Raw genomic sequence first — 23,639 nt, 5'->3', positions numbered from 1 at the left:
ATAAAATTTATTATTTAAATTAAAAAAAAAGAAAACTGACACATTCTAAAGTTTCCCAAAGAGTGTAATTTCACACCACAGTACATTTATGGGATACATTTCCATGAGAGAAAAATGTCTTTTTCATTAGTCTCTTCCAAAGACGGTGACTTTTAATACATTTATCACAGAGAATATTTTTAATTATGGTAGATGACACTACTGTATAATAACTGCTTTTAGCTTTCAGTACTCGGAGTGTATATTTAGTATTAAATAAAATCGAAAAAAAAACTAATGGAACTATATTTCAATGAAAAACAAATATGAAATTTAAAATACCATTTATTATTAATGGTATGCCTTTTTGTGCTAAAATATGTGACATATGAGTCAAGTAGAAATTCAAAAGCTTTCACAGCAACACTGTTGAAAGTTTCTGGCCCTGAAAATAAACTGAGGGTGGCCTGGACAACTGATTACGTTGGACACAAACTTGGTATTGTTCCCCAACTCCATCACTCAGGGATTGTTAGTGATGCTGAAAAATAAAGAAGTAACAGTATTTTAACCAAAGTATATCAAAATTTATCTTATCATAAACATTTATTTTATTACTTTTTAAAGATTTATTTTATTTATACAAGAACTGGGGTATAAGCGAGAGGTGCAGGAAGGTGAGAGAATTCACCAGAGAGAGAGAGAGAGGAGAAGAGCAGGCAGATGGACTGAAGACATTGCTGAAGGGGACAGTGGGGAGACAGGATAGGTCTGCCGTGCCATGTGGGTAGCTCCCTTGCCAGCCAGGATTCAAACTCCCACTACAGAGGATGGGGACAACTTCACAGTACTGTGCTCAACCTGCTGTACCACCAGGGAGGCCCAATATTTGTTTTAAATCTATAAAAAAGAATTGTATATCAAGACCACTTTGTGTCTTTATTTATATATTCAACTATCTTTAATTGTTCCCACTGATGCATATCCACAAGTTTATTTCTCACATTCCCCTTAAAAGTTCTGCCTCTCCAGGGCCTGCCCCTCTGTCACCCCACAGAGAGGGGAGAGGATGAGATTGAGATTGGAGGGGGAGGAGAGTGGGCAGTGCTGCCCCATGTCCAGACGTCCCCACTCACTCACGGGCCTGGGGTGAGGAATAAACTCACCCCCAGGGGACCCAGGGCCCTGGGACTGGAAGGGACAGCCACATGCACAGACCGTCTGGATCAGCCCCGGTGCAGCCTCATCCCTGCACAGATGTGCATGAGTCTGAGGGGGACAGAGGGGCCGGGAAGGGACCCGGGGGTGGACGAGCCCATCCTGCAGGAGGGACTTGTGGGTGTGACCCAGGAGGAGACTGCAGGACACACACTTTATAATCATTAGAGATGGGAGGAAGGTCCTTTAATGGGAAATGACACCCCATCTTCCTGCACACCCGTCACTGTGGGGCCTCCTCAGACAGGGCTGTGCTGGAGGAGCAGGGACAGGCTCTCCAGGGTGGGGAGGGGCTGGGCATGGTCATGTGTCCTCTGGGACTGTGCCCTGGACAACCTCTGGGAGGTGAGCTGGGCGGAGACAATGGGGCCTGGGCAGAAGGTGGGAGCCCCGGGTCTGGGGAATAAAAGGGAGGGGCTGTCAGTCAGGTTCTTTGAGAGGCATGAGATTCTAATTTGTTCAAGTTTGTAGGGGAGAGTTGAAATTTTCTGCTCTTTACCAAATTTCAGAGAAATTGCACAACTTAATAACACATGACGTGGAAATAAAAGGTTGAATACAGCAGGAAACACAGACACAAAGACGGAGGTATTATTCTTCAGACACCTAGAAGGAGTAATTACCTGGTAAATAGATTGAATTATTATCCTTATAAGCCACTTTATCTTCAATATTGGAAGACTTGAATTTCTTCCTGTGTCCTTTTTTACACAGATGATGGCTCCAGGGGTGACGAATCTCACAATCGTGACAGAGTTTATCCTCCTGGGATTCCTCACCCAGGGGACCATGGGCTTCTTGCACCTGCTGCTCTTCTCCCTGGTCTACCTGTGTGCCATGCTGGGGAATGGGCTCATCATCCTCATCAACACCCTGGACCGGCACCTCCGCACCCCCATGTTCTTCTTCCTGAGGAGTCTGTCTTTCTTGGATCTCTGTCTCAGAGATCTCAGACCATCTAAGCCATGGTCCCCAAGTCCATTGCCAATTCTCTGAGGCACAGCAGCTCCATCTCCTTCCCGGGCTGTGTCCTCCAGGTCTGTATGCTGGATTTGTCAGCAGGTGCAGAGATGAACCTTCTCACGGTCATGGGCTTTGACCGCTGTACTGCCATCTGCCATCCCCATCACTATGACGTCATCATGAGCTGGGACAAGTGTGTGCAGCTGACAGCTGTGTCCTGGCTGGGTGGCTGTTTATTGGCTGTGATGAACACAGCTGGAACCTTCTCCTTCTCCTACTGCGGGTCCAACGTGGTCCACAATTTCTTTTGTGATATCGCCCAAATATTGGCTATTTCCTGCTCAGGAAATTTAATGAACGAACTTGTTCCCATTCTCATTAGTGCGGTGATGGATTCCTCTTGTTTTATTTTCCTCATCATTTCCTATGTACACATCTTCTCTGCTGTCAGGAAGATCCCATCCACAGAAGGGAAAGCCAAGGTCTACTCCACCTGCCATCCCCACCTGCTGGTCATGGTGCTGTTTGTCTCCACTGGGTTCTTTGCTTATCTGAAGCTGACCTCAGAGACCCTGTCCATGTCTGACCTGGTCATTTCTATATTCTACATGGTGGTCCCCCCACCTTTAATCCCGTGATATACAGTCTGAGGAACCAAGCCATGAAGTTGGCTATGAGGAGACTAATGAAGGGGAGACTCACCAAAATGTAATAGAGAAGATGACCTCATGACTACATTATGGGAGACTTATTTTAAAATTTCACATAATGCTGGCCTTTTTGTTTTTCTAAGTTCATATAATTCCATTGTAAAATTTAAAAAAAAAATATATGCTCTTTTTTAAAATACCTTTACAATGACTTCATATATTCTGTTGCTCATATAGTCTTACTAGCATTGATTGTTCCTCTTTTTAACTTAGTTGCACTTTGATATTCTCTGTACGATGGAGGTCACTGAGCTTCAGCTACTGCCTGCTGTTCTACATTCTGTGCTCCAGGCCGAGAGAGGCGATGGTTGGGTTTCATCTCAAGGGTCAGCAGAAGATCTCTCACTTGGGCAGCATCTCCAGTCTCTAAGGTGGCTTCTCCTTTCATGTCACTGACCCTCGTGGTCATGGCTGGGATCAGGAACGACGGGAAGGACAGAGGCCCCTGTACTTCGAGCATAAATAAGGCCTTTGGTCCAAGTTGGAATCTGAGTAGTCACGACCTTATGTGGACAAAGACCCACACACATGAGTGGGTAGAGACCCCCCTGGAAGCTCTGGTGTGGGTGCCACTGGTATTTACCAAAAACTCACTCAGCGCATGGTGGACACTAGAAATAAGACAGTGGCTGTGAAAGCTGTTACTTTCATGTGCAGTATAATTACTAAAAATTTACTAAGATACATTGGGTAGGGTTTTTCAAGAAACAATAATGGAACTTAGGAAGCTATACTGGTTAAAAAAAAAAATTGGCCTTGACCTGGCCTTCTGTGGATGGCACACAAATAATTGCTAGTGGACTACATAATATTCTCCTAATTCCAGAGTTAGTTGAGGAAGGACTCCCACAACATCACAATGCACTTTCATACAATTTCCTAGAATGTCTGGGAATTTGAGGACAATGTCCTTTTTGCCACGTTATTATGGGATCTCAGAGTGTTTGTGATTCCATGGGGAGTAGGTCAAACGAGAAAACTCATCAGATTCACATATCATAATTAACACTATCATTTAGTGTAGATGTAAAGACAAATAATTTGAAGGAGATTTAATTTGGGGAAGTGATGTGGCCCCATGATTTCACTTGCTGTCTGGCCTCAGCTCCTCTCTGCTGACTGCATCCACCTTTGCTGTCCCATCTGTGACGTCCAATGTTTGAAAATTTCACACCAATATATTTCATGGTAAAATGTAGCTCCCATTGGATATCAGACATTTAACTCATTCTCAGACATTCACACTCTGAGGGTGCTAATCCGGTTGACCTTGCCTTTAGCCCAGGTGAAGCCTATGTGGGCACAATGCCAGTTTGTAAGCAGCCAGGAACAGTTACAACTGGAAACATCTCCGTCTTTAGACATTCAGATTAACGATGTGTTGCTGTTCTTTTAAAGCATTGGCATTGTAGTTTTTTCTGATGATAAATAACTTTCCTAATATTAATTCTTGACACTCTCATAGTTTACTGTCAATAAAAGTTATGGGATGGGCCTTCCCAGTGGCGCAGTGGTTGAGCACTGGGTTGCAAAGCTGCCCGCAGCCTCTGCAGCGCTGGTTCAATCCCCGGCTGCTCCCCGGCCACCGGAGGACGGTCTCACACAGACCTCTCCTGCCTCCCGCTGCTCCCCTCAGCAGTGTACTTTGGTCCTTCTGCCTGCTCTACTCCCCGCTCTGGCTCTGGTGAATTCTCTCACCCTCCCGCGCTTCTGACTGTACCCAGTACTTTTAAAAATAAATAAATACATCTTTAAAAAAAAAAAAGTATGGGATATCAAGAGAAGACAGTTATGGGATATAATGAGAATTCAAAGCACGTATTGAACGAAGAAGCTGAATCAGAATATTATGAGCATATACTGAGACTATTCATTGTCTCCAATTTGTCAGTTTTGTGTAACATAATTACAATATTAAAATAATAAAGCATTAACTGTCTCTCGGTTGTATGGGTATGGGTTTAAACATTTAAGCACAATTAAAACTGTCATAGACAACATAATATACACTAAGAAAACGAGAGATTCCACTGGAAAAAGAAACAATAAGCCACTTCAGTGTGGCTGAAAGCTTAGAAAATCAACATACAAAAATCAATTTCCTTCTTATATGCAAAGACACACTCAGCAGACAGACACTCGCAGCAGAGTGAAGCAGATCCTGCCCCACCCCCTACAGAAGTATAAACTCAAGCAGATAATCGCCTGTTTCCATGTGTGATGTCACCATCGTCATGCAACAAACCTAAGGATATGACACCATGAGCAGAAACCCTAAAATACTATTTCCTAAAGATTAAAAGCAAATGATCCCAACAAAAGGACAATTCAAATGTAAGTGCAGGGACAGGGGCTGGGGTGGAAAAGAACCGCAGGATACACAATTTCAGAGACCAGTAAAGTTTCTCTTCCCGCTGGGCTGGTGATCCCCGTGGTCACTCAATTCTGCTGGACATCCATTGTCTTTCCGCACCACTCCCCATCCCTGGGCTCCCTCCTGCGTCTCTCCGTGTCCCTTCCCTCCCGCCTCAGGCCTTCCCACATCCCCCTCACACCCATCCCCAGGGCCTCTCCATGAAGGGATCATGGGGGGTGATGGGCGACTGTCCAGCTGTCTAGACAGGGGCTCAGGGCACTGTTATGACTGATGGTGCCCACCACAGCAGACACGACAGGTGGGAAATGGAACCTGGACATGAGGATTTGTCTATTCACGTCCATAGAGGCGTGAGCCAGACACAACATCACATCTGTACACCGAGTGTGATAATTACTCGCTGAGATGCACTGCAGGATGCTCCAATTAACACAGTCAAGTAAACACACACTTTCCCTCTAGAGGAAGGTCCCTGAGGGCTGGAATCTGGACAGTGTCCAACACGTGGACACAAGCTCCAGAGCTCAAATAGCCCAGCCCTGAGGCCCTGTTCTGTCCATGAGGCGGCACAGGACGGGTTGCAACATCCTGTGAGTGCTCAGAGGCTCCCCACTAGCCCAAGCCCTGGACTGAGAGGCCGGGACGCCTTCTGTCCCACCATGGGGACAACCTCAGGACACAGATCGACACGGCAGCCAAAACTTTCCTCCCCAATTTGCAAGTATTCAGTTCTTTGGCAGTTTTCAGAATGGAAATCATTCTGACTTGAATGTTTTTAGAATGCAAGCTTCATTTTAGATGTGAGAAAGCAAGGTAATTAAAATGTTCATTTTATAAATCATGTAAACAAATAAATTCTGAAGAGGCACAAGTTTCTCAGTGCCCCACTGCCTTATCATGCTGGATGAGTCTCAACCAGAGGAAATATTCTCTCCTTGAACTTAAAGTGTTCAAAATATTGACTTGTACCTTTATATATTAGAATGTTTTGATGAACATGACAATCAATGCTGCATAACTGCCATTTGAGCATTCAGCACCCTGAGTTGTTGTGGGCACTGTGTAAAAGACAACAGCTAATGGAAATACACTATGATGAAGAAATTCTGGGGGAAATTTAATATAATACTTATTGTTAAAAATCAGATGTTATGCCTTTTGCCTACATATTATGACAGACCTAAGAGTCAAATATAAATTCTGCAAATTTTACAGCAACATTGTTGATTATTTCATGGCTCTGGCACTAAAGAGAAGTTGGGTGTGGACTCAGGTCTCTTTATGGACATGAATTTGGGTAAATTTCCCCAACTCCACCACCGAGGGGTCGTGACTGATACTGCACAGGAAGAGAAAATATCAGAGTTTCTGTCATCAATAACGTATGTTTCATATCACTCGTAAGATGTCGACATCTTAGATCACTTCATATCCAGATTTATTTCCTTGTTTTTATTGAATTATTAGGAAGATTTCTACCAACATGTTGTAATTGTTTTAAATTACTATGTGACCTTAAAAGTCCCGCCACCGCAGGGACTGCCCCTCCGCCACCCCATGGAGGGGGGAGAGGGTGAGATTGGGGGAAGAAGAGAGGGCAGGGCTGCCCCGTGTCCACACGTCCCCACTCAATCACGAGCCTGGGGGGAGGAACAAACCTGCACCCAGGGGATCCGCAGCCCTGGAACCGGCAGGGACAGCCACAAGCACAGACCATCTGGCTCAGCCCTGGAGCGGCCTCCTCACATGAGTTTGAGGGGGACTGAGTTTGAGGGACACTGCATGAGTTTGAGGGGGACTGAAGGGCCGGGAGGGACCCCGGGAGGACGAGCCCATCCTGCAGGAGGGATGTGTGGGGGTGTCCCAGGAGGAGACTCTGTGGGAAATGTGGTCTCTGAGTCCTCAGATGTGGGGAGTCAGGGGCAGGGAGATGAGGAGACGAGGGGACAGACCAGGAGTCAGCAGTGAGGCCACAAGGACAGGAATCTGACAGAGGAGGCGTCAGGACATGCCACACGGGGGCACCGAGCCCAGATCATTCAGTTCCAGGACAGTGTAGGGTCCCGGGGAGTAGGAAAACGGGGAAACCCCACACCCCATCTCCCTGCACACCCGTCACTGTGGGGCGTCCCCAGACCAGGGCTGTGCTGGGAGAGCAGGGACAGACTCTCCAGGGTGGGGAGGGGCTGGGCATGGTCAAGTGTCCTCTGGGGCTGTGCCCTGGACAAGCTGGGCGGAGACGCTGGGGCCTGGCAGGAGGGGGAACTGCGGGCCTGGGAATGACTAGGCACTGGTGGTCTGTCAAAACAGTTCACTGAGAGACCTGATATTCAGGTTTTATCAAGGTTGTTTAAAATTTCATTTCTTTAGAAATTTATAGACACATGTTTGGACAATACATCAATAGCACATTCACATGAGATAAAATATGAATTTGCTCAGATAACGATAAAGCATAAATATATTGCAAGATTGTTTTATGCAGATAACACATTTTGTGTTCAATATTGAAAGATATGGGAATGTTTTCTTCCTCTCTATTTTTTACACAGATGATGGCTGCTCCAGAGGTGACCAATCTCACAGCTGTGACAGAATTCGTGCTCCTGGGGTTCCCCACCCAGGGGACCATGGGCTTCCTGCACCCACTGCTCTTCTCCCTGTTCTACCTGTGCGCCCTGCTGGGGAACGGGCTCATCGTCCTCATCACCACTCTGGACTGGCACCTTCACGCCCCCTTGTACTTCTTCCTGAGGAGTCTGTCCTTCTTGGATCTCTGCCTCATCTCAGCCATGGTCCCCAAGTCCATTTCCAACTCTCTGAGGCACAGCAGCTCCATCTCCTTCCCGGGCTGTGTCCTCCAGGTCTTCATGATGATTTTTTCAGCAGGTACAGAGATGCACCTGCTCACGTTGATGAGCCTTGACCGCTATGCTGCCATCTGCCACCCCCTGCACTATGAGGTCATCATGAGCAGGGACAGGTGTGTGCAGCTGACAGCTATGTCCTGGCTGGGTGGGGGTCTCCATGCTGTGATTAACACAGCTGGAACCTTCTCCTTGTCCTTCTGTGGGTCCAATGTGGTCCACCAGTTCTTCTGTGACCTCCCACAGTTACTGGCTATTTCCTGCTCAGGAAATTTAATGAATGAACTTGTCCCCATGCTCATCACTGTGGTCTGGGGTATCTGCTGTTTCATATTCATTGTCATTTCCTATGTCCACATCTTATCTGCTGTCAGGAAGATCCCATCCACAGAAGGTAAGGCTAAGGCCTACTCCACCTGCCTTCCCCACCTGCTGGTTGTGGTGCTATTTGTCTCCACTGGATGCTTTGCTTATCTGAAGCCGACCTCAGTGACCCCGTCCATGTCTGACCTGGTCATTTCTATGTTCTACATGGTGGTGCCTCCCACCTTTAATCCTGTCATATACAGTCTGAGGAACCAGGCCATGAAGTCGGCTGTGGGGAGACTGATGAAGGGGAGACTCACCAATATGTAATAGAGAAGATGACTTCATGTCCCCTTTATGAGAGACTTATTTTAAATTTTCTCACAACATGGTTGGCAGAACCTGAGGGGAACCAGGGAGGCTGGAGGAGGCCTCACCAGGGATGGTGGTGTAAGCAGAAAAAGTGGATTTACTTATTATCCTCCTGCAGGAGTCAGGGGCAGAGGCTGGTGTCTGAGGAAGAGGAAGTGTAAGCAGGTTTTGTTTCTGAACTTGGGGTTTCCTGAGTTGAGGCCCCAACTTTTTGCAGCCTGGAGCCCAAACAGGTGTCCGGAGGAATGCCCTGTATCCTCGGTTCCCACCAGCCTTTGTGGTTGTAGGTTGGCTGGGCCTTGTAGTGACCATCACAGGATCCCCATCTGCAAGGTCACAGGGCCGTTCCATGGGACCCCTCAGTTCCCTGGTCTGTTGGGAACTCTCTGCTGGAACGAGGACACTGACCTGTTACCCAAAAACTCAGGGTCCTGCAGTGGGGAGTTGACTCTCCCATGGGCAGCTGGGTCCAGCCAAGCCAGGGGGCAGGTGTACTGGGTGTCCTGTCTGGGATAAGCACTAACTGTCTTTTGCCCAAATCCCAGTGGACATCATCAGACCTAGAGGAGTGATGGCCACCAGAGTTCCGGCTTCTCTGATGGCTTCAGGCCTCGCTAAGCAGCCCGGCCTTTCCCCTGGGGAGCTGGTCCTGGGGATTGTGGTGCTGCATGTTGGGGTTTCAGGGAAAGGAGAGAAAGGCCCAGGCAGGTCTAGGATACGGGTGGCGGGTCCAGCCCGCTGCTGCAGTGGACACAGGGCTGGGGTGGACGTTGTATCCTGTACTGGTATAGCTGCCCTAGGCTGACTCCAGGAACCCCAGGTGGGGGTGCACACCACTCCGGAACTACTGGTGGTGTGTGGCCTCAGGGTGGCAGGCCTGGAAGGGGGCCTGTCCAGGCTGCCGGAGGGTCCAGAAACTCGGGTTGTGACAGGGCCTCAGGAGCAGTGACCACATACACCCACAGCCAGGATGGGGCCCCAACACCGCCCACCCCAGGCCTCCAGCTTCACTTCCCCCAGGGTAGTGCCCTCTTGCTGGGCAGCTCTGGACTTGGCCTGGTGGATGTTGTGGACATAAATGGGACAATGTGTGGGCCCAGGACTGTCCATCCCCTGTGTACTCCACCAGTATCCCCTGTTGTCTAAGACCCTGACCTATTGGGGCCGTGAGGTTCTGGGGGAGTCCCACACCCGGAGAGGGCCCCCTACTCTGCTGTGTCAGAGCCGAGTCACGGACCACCCCGAGGACACACCAACAGCACAGCCTCGGGACTGCCCCACAGTGGAAGATAAACACAAGCTTCCCTCACACACAACAACAGTTCAAATGTGATGAGAGAGTCACTGGTGCTGAGAGTAAATGGCCTTTTGAATAAAATAATTCTAAGAGACGCGAACAAATTCCCGTGCCAGAAGACCCAGGTGCTTCCCCCTCTCGCTCATGGGGGTTTCTTGGTTTCCCTCCCTCTCCCTCCGCATCCACATGCCTGTCCCCACCTGCCAGGCCCAGGAGGGCGCAAAGCGGGTGGTGGCGAATTTCCTGCTCCCTGAGACTTGGCTCATCTGGGGTTCTGATAACGGGGCCACACCAGATTCCCCCTTCTGGTCAGTGGAGGCTGATGGAGCCTGAGGATGAGGAACCACAATCCAGTCCTCACAGGGGTCAAAGCAACAAAACTGCATCTGGCACACTCAGTGCACTAACAGTCACTGAATATGTTATAGGACGATGCCAATTAAGACAGTCAACATCAACAACACATTGCACGTGTCCCTCTGGAGGAAGGTCCCTGAGGGCTGGAATCTGGACATTGTCCAACCCATGGACACCAGCTCCAGAGCTCAAATAGCCCAGCCCTGAGGCCTTGCTCTGTCCATGAGGCGGCACAGGATGGGGTGGAACATCCTGTGAGTGCTCAGAGGCTCCCCACGAGCCCAGACCATGGAGTGAGAGGCTGGGACGCCCTCTGTCCTGCCATGGGACAACCTCAGGAGACAGACTCGAAGCGGCAGCAGGAACTTCCCCCCCCCCCAGATTGAGGGTATCTGCCCCCAGCCGTTTACAGGAGAGAATCCACTCACACTTGGAAATTTTCAGATTCAAGCTCCATTTTAGACTGGAGAACGCACCGCAGTTAAACTATTCACTTTGTAAATTGTGACAACTGATGCTGATGGGGCCCAAGTTGTCATGTCTCACTGCCCTGTCAGCCTGGGTGAGACTCGGTGAGAGAAAACACATTCTCTTGTAATTCACAGTGGTCAAAGATATTGACTTTTAAAACACTGATCATAAGTTTTAATACACGGGAGCCGTGACGATTTCTGCTGCACACCTGGGATGAGCATCGGCACACTCAGTGGGTTCTGGGCACTGAATAAAATCACAGAAATTAATAGAAATGGATGGTGAGGAAGACATTCAAGAGGGAATTAAAAATTACACTTTTTGTTCAATTCAGAATGTTATGCCTTTTCTCCTGAACAGGATGACAGGTATGAGTCAGGAAGCAATTCAGTAACTTGTCAGCAATATGTTGACCCCTTCATGGCTCTGGCACTAACATGATGGTGGTGCCCACATCTGTCTATTTATGGACGTGAACTTGGGATTTTTCCCGAACTCCACACTCAGGGATTGTCAGTGTAATTGTAAAATGAGTCACAGTATTTAATCAAGGCCTGGAGGAGATATGTCAAATTATTTTATAAATTTTAGAGATGTATTTAAGTTTACCCGACGGATGTCAATATTTTTGACCACTACAAACCCTGATTTATTTTCTTGTTTTTAAAAATTTCTGGAATTATTCCTACCAATGTGTGGCAATAATTTTATATTACTATATCTTCTTACAAATCCTTCCTCCCCAGGGCCCGACCCTCCATCACTCCACAAAGTGGGGAGAGGATGAGACTGGGGGGAGGTGGGGTGAGGACATGGTTGCCCCATGTCCAGACATCCCCACTCATGCACGGGCCTGGGTGGAGGAACAAACCCGCACCCGGGGGACCACGGGCCCTGGGACTGGCAGGGACAGCCACACGCACAGACCGTCCAGCTCAGACCCAGAGCGGCCTTCTCACTGCACAGACTTGCATGAGTCTGAGGGGGACAGAGGGGCCGGGAGGGATCCGGGGTGGACGAGCCCATCCTGCAGAGGGGACGTGTGGTTGTGACCCAGGAGGAGACACTGTGGGAAATGTGGTCTCTGGGTCCTCAGATGTGGGAAGTCAGGGGCAGGGAGATGAGGAGATGAGGGGACGGACCAGGAGGCAGCAGTGAGGCCACAGGGGCAGGTATCTGACAGAGGAGGTGTCAGGACACTCCTCACGGGGACGCGGAGCCCAGATCATTCAGTTTCAGGACAGAATACTTTCATTGTCTCTCCTGCCTTACTGCTGGGGACTCTGCCTGGCAGCGTGCTCTCTGCAGTTCAGTTATCATGGTAAGTGTTTTTTATTTTCTCACTCTATGACATCTGCTGTTGTCTCATCCTCATGACAGTGTGATTTACAAGGAAGAGCTAAGCATTTTGGTCTTCAGTGACGTGTAACCCAGCACTACAAAGTGTTGGTTTTTCTTCTTTTGTACTGTGTCTGCATTCAGCAGGCTTTTCACACCACTACATAACACGTTATTCCACATTTGTGTCTATTCTACCTGCCAACCAGGTGACAAGCTCTTCAAGGAGAAGATTTTATTCATCCTTGTATTCATAGACTCAAAGACACTTCCAAATTTGTATGGTAAACTATTGTGGTTCTTTTAGGAGCAAATGGGTTAATCTAGAGGTAAGACTATTTCCCCTGAGAATTCTGTTCACAACACAGTGTGAGTAGGAAGATGGTGCCTCCTGTACAAGAGCGCGAGTGTTTACACTTGCTGTGTGACCCAGGCTGACGGCCCTGAAATGAGGAGAAATGTTCCCTCACAGGGGATGGTGTCATTGGAGGATGTGGCTGTGAACTTCCCCTGGCAGGAGTGGGAAGACCTGAATGATGCTCAGAGGACCCTATACCGGGATGTGATGCTGGAGACCTACAGTCACCTGGTGTCCCTCTCTGAGGAAGCTCCAGTGTAACACGAGTGCAAGTGCTGTTTTCTACACTGATTAAGTGTGGTCTTTCTTGTGAAATTGGGAGGTGGTGAGGTTGAACATGGCAAACAGACTAGATTGTGGGTGTTCGCCCTAATTCTGAAAAGTTCCAGATCACCTTCGTTGCAGAGCTCTTAACACTGCTTTCGTTAGTCTTCAAAACTGAAGTTTGACTTGACCGAACCAACACTGTTCCTCATCACAGGACATTGTGTTACCGATCCTGAGGAGAGCATCAGGTTGGAGAAGGGAGTACAGCCATGGATTGTGGAGGAAGCCCCAAGCCAGAATCTCTCAGGTCAGTCAGTGCTTGCCTGGCAGGAGGCTAGCAGGAGGCTGGGAGAGTGGCCAGTGATATTGGCCACACTGCACTACTTTTCCAGTGTCCAAACCTTGGACAGTTTATCTGCATTTATCAAAGTGATTCTTTATTCAGTTTCCACATAAGCTCTCTCCTAGATTTCCTCCTGCTCTTTTTTTTTAATGGTTGTCAATGTTGGACTTCACCAGTATGCAGTCCCTGATACTGCAGGAAATTATTCTGCAGTAATCACATTTTCTGTGTTCTCTCTATTAGTTTATTCTCACCGACAGTTTTCTTTGAGGTACTTATTCAGGCTTTTTTTAAAATTTATTTATTTATACAAGCACTGGGTACATTCAGAAGTGCGGGAGGATGAGAGAATTCCCCAGAGCCAGATTGGGGAGCAGAGCAGGCAGAAGGACCGACATACACTGCTGAGGGGAGCAGCGGGCGGCAGGAGAGTTCTGCACACCAAGTGGGACCCTCCTCCGGTGGCCCAGGAGCAGCCGGTGATCGAACCGGTGCTGCAGTGGCTGCAGGCAGCTTCACAACCCAGCGCTCAACCGCTGTGCCACGGGGGAGGCCTGGAAGTTAGATTTTTGTAGAACTGAAGAGTATTGACGAGTTCCTTTAGATCACTTTGAAGTAATTGATAATGGGCTAGAGGAATTGAGTACCAGGGAATGGGTTGATTTTAGTAATACAGCATGACAATGGACTTTCATGTCCACTCAGAAATTAGGAAGGCTTGACAGGGTGATTGATTGTTACTGAACATTGTACTGTCTTAGACAATGGATTATGTTAGAAAAAAAGTTGTACCGAAGGGATTCATTGTCCCTATAGATTTTCTTAATCAGATTAAGGAAGTGTCCTTTTGTAATATGAGATCAAGAGGGTCTTTGTATGTTCATGAGAAAATATGTAATGATGGTCTATGTTCTGCTTTGATGCTTATGCTGATGTCATCTCACCGCTGGTCTTAAGGTATAAAAAAAGACCTGCTGAGACCCTCAGGAGGAGGTACTTGCACGAGAGAGGGTGTCTGTGTCTTCCTCACTCCTACCTGGCTCCACTTCCCCTCAACCCTCCGAAAAACATCACCAAGGCGGTCCTCTCCTGCTGAGATCCCTGACACAACATCTACCTGGAGCTGGTCTCCAACCTGCTCAGATTCCCCACCTTGAACACTCCCTGTTCACTGAACTCAGCCCTTTATCCTTCAATTAGACGGGAGTATGGAATCAGGGAAGAGGTAAAATGCATCTTGATTTTCCCTAATTCTAACTGAAATTTAGCATTTTATTTAATGGTGGCATCAAATTACAGTTGTAGTAGCAGTGTCTGTGATTGTCCTGCCTGCAGAACCACATGTATTTTCAGCTCTCATGATTGGTTTTGCTTTTACAGTTGACTGGCCCTTAAGCAACATGGGGTTGGGGTGCTGATTCCGGGCGGTGGAAAATCCATGTATGACTTTTGAGCCCTCAGAAACTTTACAGTCATCCCTTGGTATCTGGGGGAATTGGATTTAGGAATGACACCGCCACACCCCCAGCAGATAGCAGAAGTCCACAGATGCTTAAGTTCCATATAGTTGGCCTGGAGAGTCCTCAACACAGAGTCAACCTGCTGACATCTTTTCACCAGACCGAGTCCAGCACCATGAGCCAAAACGCCACCAGGGCGCTGATGCCCTGTTTCTGGGCTCTGCCCCTTGCGGTTCCCACCCTCTGTGTTTACTCAGTTCCAGCAGGGAATCAGCTCATCGGTGGCTTTGTTCTAGTCACCGGGTGGCACCAGAGACCTGCACTTGCTGACCTGTGCTTTTCCCCAGTGGTTCTCTGAGAAAAGGGGGGGGAGCGCCTCAACACAGGGGCTGTCGTTCAAGCCGGGTGCTGTGTCTGCTGCATGTTCACCCGGCACTGTGCCCGCAGCTATATGGATCCCAACCCCAAATGCTGTGCTCTAGGTCTCAGTTCCTGCCTTCTACTCCCTTGCAGGTGGAGGGGTGCATGGAAGTGCTGCATGCTGGGTCTCCCCTTCCACATTCCCAAGCACCTCCCTGGCGAGCTGGAGACTCCCATGCAGAAGCCACCCTCTTGGGCAGGTGTTTGCCCCAGGGATGTCCCTGCAGTGGGTCTGGGAATCACTCTGCAGCATGGGCTGAAAGAGGTGGGGGTGGGGGGGAACAGAGACCACTCGTGGCTCAGGCCCCTTGTTGGGGCAGGTCCGTTCCAGGACAGACATGCGAGATGGCGGAGACCCCGACAGCAAGTCCCCAAAAACTCAGGAGCCTGAGGGCAGGTCAGGTGTGTCCTCTCCCCCAACAGCCCCTGGAGGGGGGACTTGCAGAGAGGATGTGGCAGGTGGTGCCCAAAGCTGGGGTCATCACTGTGGGGGTCATGGGACTGACCCCACAGGCCCAGGAGGCTTTGGTTCCCTGGAAACTGTTTAACCCTGTCCTTTCTCCTCTCCCTTGCACCCCAACCCTTTTGTTTTCCATGGAAGGGCTTTCACGTGAGGGGGTGTTTGCTCCGCATACAGCAGATGGCAGTGCCGGTGGAGTGTGTGCAGGGACTGGGGTCTCAGGGTGCCTCTGGGTCTGCCCCTGACACTGCCACCTGCCGTTGCCGCGTGACTTCCCTTTCCTCGTCTCCCTCGGCTTTCCCTCCTCTCGCTCCTGGGGTAATGCCTTACTGCTGGGGACTCTACCTGGCAGTGTGCTCTCTGCAGTTCAGTTATCATGGTGAGTGTCCTGCCTGATGGCACCCTTTCATTTTCTGCCTCCCCCTAGAGCTCAGATCCTGAGGGCAGCAGAGGGTCCACAGTCAACAACAAAGACGGTGGCAGCAGAACAGAGAGCTCCACTATGCTGATGTGCAGCCGTGGGCTGACTTCCGGGCAGGCTTGCCACCCTACGAGGCCAGAACACCAGAACACCATCAATAATTTGGGTGCTAGGACACCAATAAGGAAATGAGGAAGGAAAAACAAAAAACTCTGCAAATGAGCAGAGCCATGTCAAAGGACCATAAGTGCACCAACAATATCTGAAGTCCCTTTTTTAAAAAGGAATTGTATCTTTACCTGAAAATATTTAACTCTAAACAAACTGACAACAGCTGATCTCAAAAGAACATCATGAAGACACTGGCAATGCCTCAGGTGATGTCTGCCCATGCCCTGTATTGTATTTGACTTGGAGATTTTCAACAATGGCAATGACTGTTCTAGTCTAAAGCTCAAACCATCTGAGCAAAATTGAAATGGAACTGCGTACAGATGCCATAAAATGGACATCCTCACCCACATCTCCACCCAAGGACACTTGAGCCTTCCTCATGGATCTTAGAGTGTTGAGACCGTCACCATCTGTGGAGGAAACGTGGGCTACTTGTCTCCACTTCACTTGGAACGTCCACACCGCCTTGATGCAGCAGGACTGTGTGCAGGTGTCGCCACCGTGAGTGAGTCCTGTCATCCCCTTTAAGGGCTCCCCCAAGACTTGGAGTGAAGTCACGGTCTGGGCTGTGCACCAGAAGTGGGGGAGGGGAGGAACCTGGTCCCGCAGAACCCAGTGAGCCAGCACCCACTGTGCTTTCATCTGGGCAGAAGTTGAGCCCAGAGGGAGGGTGAGGAGCATCTCCCTGTGGGTAGCTGAAGGCAGAGTGGGGCAGGGGGGCGGGCAACAGTCACGAGGATGCAGAGGAGTGAGGGCTGGATGTGGAAAACCACCAGGCTCTGGCAGGTTGCATTTTGGCCACGGAGGAGCATAGAGTTCCGGATTCAATCCTGAGCACCCCACTGGGTCAGAACCCACACTGTGAGGGGATCACCAGGAGACCCATGGGCATGGGATGGTCTGATCACTGCTATGCTCTGAGTGCTCGGAGCAGAGGATACAATGGAAGAAGGTAAAAATGTACCACAGTCCACCTAGGAGCCTCACCCTGCAGCTGTGTCCACCACACCCCGGGTACCAATGGAGCTGGTCGCTGCCTGGGATGGAAGCTGCACAGACTCTCTGAGCACCTTTGTCCTCCCCATGGCCGGAAGGCCCGCCCTGGAGATGCGACAACTGCACCCTCCCCTCTGTCCATGAGTGATTAGTGCCCACCTGGCAGGGTCATTCCTGGCATCAAGGACCCTGACAGTTGAGAGAGAGTTGGGCAGGGCTGCACCAACACTTCCCCACCAGGGCTGCACTTCCACCTGCACTGAGTAAGGACAGAGAGGAACTGACTGGCAAGAGCGCCAAGACAACAATCTCTGCCAAAATAGAAGGTTCTAGGCTCAGGTAGGCCCGGGGTGGGGGATATAGGTTTTTCCTCCTTTACCTGAGCCTCAGTTTCCAGTATCCCCTCCACTCAAGAGTTACACACGACCCCTTCACCTGTTGTTGCCAAGCACCCACTGTCTGCTAGATGCCAAGGACACAATCTGAGATGAGCCTACAGCTCAGAGCACCCTCAGGAGGAATCAGGGCACAGGGAACTTCAACAGATGCTGCAAGAGTTGTGACAGGGAGCTTGAGATGCTACAGTTTTCCCTGGAAGGGGCACCTGACACAGGAGGTTGTCAGAGAGGGGCTGCAGGCCTGAGACAGCAGGAGCCAATGGCAAGACTCTCGTAAGCTTGTCTCGAGGCTTGGACTTTATCCTGAGTATGGACAGGGGGAGCCACTGAAGAGCTTTTTGAGGCTGTAAATAAAAGACATGACACAACAGGTTGTCTTTTGTGAGGGAGTGAGGACCGAGGTAATGACTGCAGACAGCCCTCAGGAAACATCTGTTTCCTCCCTTTCCTCTCCCCAGGAGGCAAAGAAAGGAGGACATGAACCAGCCTGCCCAGGTCAGCAGTGACAGGCCCTTGCTTGCCAGGTACAAATTCAGACCCCAGGCCCAGCTTCAGAAAGGACAGTCCACATATGAGTGGGTCTGGCCCTGCCTTGTCCAGCGGCTAGTGACCAGCCTGCAATTGAGGATCGTGGATTTCACAGACACAGGTGACCAGAGACATGGCTCTAAGTTCATTATCAATTTCCTGTTTTCCAGTTGCATGTTTTGAATCTCCTGAATTAATTCCTCTCTTTGATTCCTTTATAAAGCACAATGACACTATCCTGGAATTATGTCACCTGAGTGCAACATTTTCTCCGGTGGCACATAAAGCAGATGAGAAAAGGATGAACTTACTTACAGTTCCATCAGCGGAAAAGTGGGAGAATATCCTAATATTATACGATCAGAATCTTGTCATCTATTATATGATAAAATGCCTTTGCCATTCAATCTGAAACATTCTTTCTTCATCTCTAGAGAACAGATCTACTTTGTTTTAGAATTTATAGAAAATAACACCTTTTTAGAAATTATACAAAAAATAACACCTAATTTTTTATTAACACTCTGTTTTATGAATGTTCCACAATTGGGAAAACATAACAAACCTAGGTGGGACTTCCCATTCATATGCAATTTAGAGATTCAATGCAATTCCAATACAAATTACAGTGGTCTTCTTCAATGAAATGGAACCAAAATTGTTCAAATTCACATGGGATCACAAAAACCTCTAGTAGCAATAGTTCTGACTAAAAGGGGTATAGAAAGGAGGTATTACACTCCCAGATATCAAACAATATTACAAAGCTATTGAAATGAAAACTTTATTAGAACAAAACCAGACACAGAGAACAATGAGGAACTAACCTATGTCACAGGAGCAAAGCATATACATTGGAAAAAGAATTGCCTCTTCCATAAATGGTGCTGGGGAAACTGGATTGCAACATGCAAAAGAATGCAACTAGACCACTACCTCACACTATACACAAACCAACTCAAGTGGATGAAAGACTTACATGTAAAACGTGGCACCACAGAATACACAGAAGGGAACACAGTCAAACACTCCATGACACAATACTCAGGAACGTCTTTGAGGATTCTTCTCCAGAAGCAAAGAAAACAAAGGAGAATGTAAACAGTTGGGGCTCCATAAACATAAAAATCTTCAGAACAGCAAGAGACAATGATCAAAACAAAGAGACACCCCACTGAATGGGAGAAAATATTTACAAACCATATGACAGATGAGGGACTGATATCAAATATCTACAAAGAACGTACACAACTCAAAAAAATCAAACAATCCAGTCCAAAAAATGAGCAGAAATAAAAGGACTCTTGTCCAAAGAAGAAATGCAAAGGGCCAACAGGCACAGAAAAAAGGTTCAGCATCACTAGTTATCAATTAAATGCAAATCAAAACCACAGAGATGCCACCTCACTCCAGTAAGAATGCTCCACATTAAAAAAATAATAATAAAACAACAACAACAACATGGAAACAACAAATGCTGGAGGAGCAGTGGAGAAAAGGGAGCCTCCTACCCTGCTGGTGGGAAGGCAAACTAGTCCAGCCACTATGGACGGCTGTGTGGAGGTTCCTCAGAACACTGAAAATGGGTCTGCACATGATCCAGTGAGTCCACTCCTAGGAATCTACCGAAGGGACAAAAAAAAACCCAGGGAACCTGAACTCCTTTGTTTACTGCAGAACTATTTTCAATAGCCATGCCATGGAAACAACTCAAATGGCACAAGACAGATGAATTGGTCAAAATGGTGTGGTGTAGATACACAAGGTGATATTACTCAACAATGAAAACAGACAAATTCATGCCACTGTTGTCTCATAAGTTTCCTGACCTTATACATAGTCCTTGAGGTGCAGATTCTGGATCACTAAATTGGTGGAAAATTAGTGGTTGGGAATTGAAAAATAAGCATTGCAGTCAGGTATATTTGGCAAACTTATTTAGGATTCTTTGCTACAGAGTTGCTTGGAGACATAGTATGAGACAGATTTGTTTTCTTTCTATACTGTATAAAATACTTCACAGAAAGAAGATGACACAGGATGGGGACATTCAGTATTAACTGGTTACACATCTCAAAGAATTAGTGTTCTTTGGAAATCTAACTTTGAAATTTAAATCAAAGAAAAATAAGAAAATAAACTATTACTGAAATGCAGAGAGATGTGGCAATAGGTAAACAGAAAACATTTACATAATTAATTAGATAATTTTCTTCAGCACTTAATCCAGAACAAAATAAAATGCAGATAATAAGATTATAGTTTGACTGTCTCACTAGAACTTATTAAGTCCTAAATTTTGTGTATTAATGGAACTTTGATGTATATAGAATCATGAAAGAATGATCTTAGGCAAGCTTTTGAATCACAAAGAAAGAAAGATTAATTCACATGATAAGCTAGAAGTATAGGGCAACTTCCTTGACTAGCTATAAAATTTCTACAAAAATCTAAAACTAAAATAAAACTTAATGACAAGAAACTGGATGCCACCTAAAATTAGGAACAGGACCTCCCTTATGATGCAGGGCTTAAAGACAGAGGTGTAAGCTATTGCCAGCAACTGTAGCACGAGTTCAATCCCCGGCCAGGTAGCTACATGCATGGTGCAGCAGACCGCTCCTGTCTCCCCGCTGCTCCCTTCAGCAGTGTGTTTCAGTCAGTCTGCTGTTCTGCTCCCCACTCTGTCTCTGGTGAATCTTCTCATCCCACACACCCTTGGTCTACACCCCAGCGCTTGTGTGCATAAATAAATCTTAAAAAATAAAAAATAAATAAAACTGGGAACAAATTAAAGCAGTCCCTTCTCATTGATTCTATTCAGTATTGTACTGGAAAGTTCTAGATTAATGGAATAAACAGGAAGAAAGTAAAAGATAATGTAGACTGATAAAAGAAAAAAAAATAAAACTATACTTGTGCCCTGTTGCCATTATTTTCAATGTAGAAAATCTCAAAGAATCCACAAAAATCTCCTGGAATTAATAAATGATTAAAAAGTAGTATAAATACAAAATATTATTAAAAAAGAATCAATAGGAAAACATGCAACCTAGGGCTTCCCTGGTGGACTAGGTTAAGCCTCAGTGTTCTCAACACTGCAGCCTGAGTTGGATCCCTGGCCAGGGAGCTAGCCATATGTAGCACAGACCTCTTCTGTCTCGCCAGCTGTTCCCCTCAACAGTGTATTTTAGTCAATCCACCTGTTCTGCTCCCCACTCTGTCTATGATGAATCTTCTCAACCTCACACCTCTGGCCTCTACCCCAGATCTTTCATGGATAAATAAATTAAATATTTTTTTTAAAAATACAACCCAATTACCAAATATACAAATGATCTGAAGATACACTTCACCATAGTATCCACATGATAAACAGGTGCATAGAAAGATTTTAAATATAATATGCCATCAGAAAATTTAAAATTAAAAGAGAATTGTAATATCACCACATGCCTATTAAAATGACTAAAATCCCAAGCATAACAACCCCAAGTTCTCGTGAGGATGTGTAGCAACAGAAACTCTTCATTATTGATGGGATTGCAAAATGGCACAGCCACTTGGGAAGATGGTTTGAAATTGTATCTAAACAAACTGCTTTGTTCTTATAAAACTTAACAAACTCTTACTATATTATCCATAAATTGTCCTCACTGGAATTTATTCAAGTAAAATTTTAAAAGTAGTCCTACAGAAAAACCTGCATAGAAATGTTTGTACAGGCTCTATTCATAATTGCTAAAACTTGGAAGCAACCAAGATAGTCTTTAACAGATGAACTGATAAGCTGTAGTATATTCAGACAATGAGCTATATAGCTCAGTGGTCAAAAAAAAATAAGTTATCACATACATATATACATATACTTGTGTCTTGAAAACATATATGTGTGTGTGTATGCTATTTTGTGTGTAAGTTTTTCCTTTATCAAATGATATAAAATAAACCACAGAAAGAGTGAAACCTAATGTAAAATATGGACCTTAAAGATAATGCATCAATAGTGGTTCATCAAGTGTAATAGCAAATTCTGGATCACTAAATTGGTGGAAAATTAGTGGCTATGCAAGATATTAATAAGAAGGAACACTGTGTTTTGGGGAGGATGAGGGGATATACGGGAACTCTGCAATTTCCTCTCAATTTTTCTCCAAACATTAACTCATAAAATAAAGTTTATTATTTTAAAAACTACAAAATAAATAATTGAAATTTACTGAGACGTGACAGGGCAGTGAGTGAACAAAACATATTTTTACCACATTTAGTAAGGTTTCTTCAGTAGCTTAATTAAAGACAAAAAAAAATAGAAACGAGAAAATAATAAGTAATTCACCAGTATTTATAAAGCCCTATCTTTTCTGTAATAGAATTTGTGTGACAATTATATAAATACTGAATCAGAAAAGAATGGAAGTTCACTGAATGGTTGTGCCTATTAATAAAGCAAACAAGATTAATTTACATGGTTAAATACGCTAAAAAAAATGGGAAGCTTTTAGTGCAGTTCTTAGCACATAGTATATGCTCAACAAAGCTAACAATTGCTGGGTATTTTGTGGTCTCTGTTACAGAAGTGAAACACTTAATGCACATGATAAGAATTCAGAGAACAGGGCCTCCCTGGAGGTGCAAGGGGTTTAGCACCACACTATGAAGCTGTCCACAGTGTGTGCAGCATGAGTTCCATCCCCAGACAGCCAGGGAACAACCCACACAGTGCAGCAGACCTCTCCTGTCTCGCCCGCTGCTCCCCTCAGCAGTGTATTTCAGTTGATCTGCCTCTTCTGTCCCCCCACCCCATGTCTCTGCCCTGTACCCCAGCTCTTGTATACATAAATAAATAAATATTTAAAAGAAAGGAATTCAGAGAACAGAGAACTTACTGCAAACTGGAATACTTGTGATGGAACTGAAATTTGCACTAATGTTAACACAAACAAAAGGAGGATCTGATAGGCAAATAAAAGAAATACAAGCAAACCCACGAGGAACAATAGAAAGGTGTTGCACAAGCGAAACATGTCATGAACAGACATGCTGAAGTCTAAGCCCCTTGGTCACTGCTTGCAAATATGTCATGGTGTTTCATTGCCAAGAAAGGCAGTCGTTACAGGCAGCCATCACAAGAGGATTCTGTGTCATGAAGCAAGCAAGCCCACCCAGGGGAGCTGAAAATAGAGTGGCCTGAAGAAAGGCAGTGGTGGTGGACTCAGCCCAGATAGCAAATGCGGAGGTGCACACAGATCACACACAGTGTGACTTTCGTCTAGGCAAAAAAAAACTTCTTCTGTCTCTCCATTCCCTGACACTTCAGCAACAGAAATAATAGCAATCAAAGGGTGCTTCTTAGTAAATTTTATGATGTAGCCTGAAGGATGGTTCCTAAGTGAAGAACAAAATGAGCAACAGCACATAAACATTCAGACATTGCAGCAATTTCGTTCATTTGAAGTTTAAAATCACTACACAGTACTGCTGCTTTACCATAACCTAATGGTGATAGTCATTATTTTTCTTAAGAGTTTTTAAAGATATAGTCCAAATACCATA

Source organism: Talpa europaea, assembly GCF_964194135.1.
Source record: "Talpa europaea genome assembly, chromosome: 8".
Lineage (NCBI taxonomy): Eukaryota > Metazoa > Chordata > Mammalia > Eulipotyphla > Talpidae > Talpa > Talpa europaea.
Note: the sequence above shows the minus strand (reverse complement) of the source record.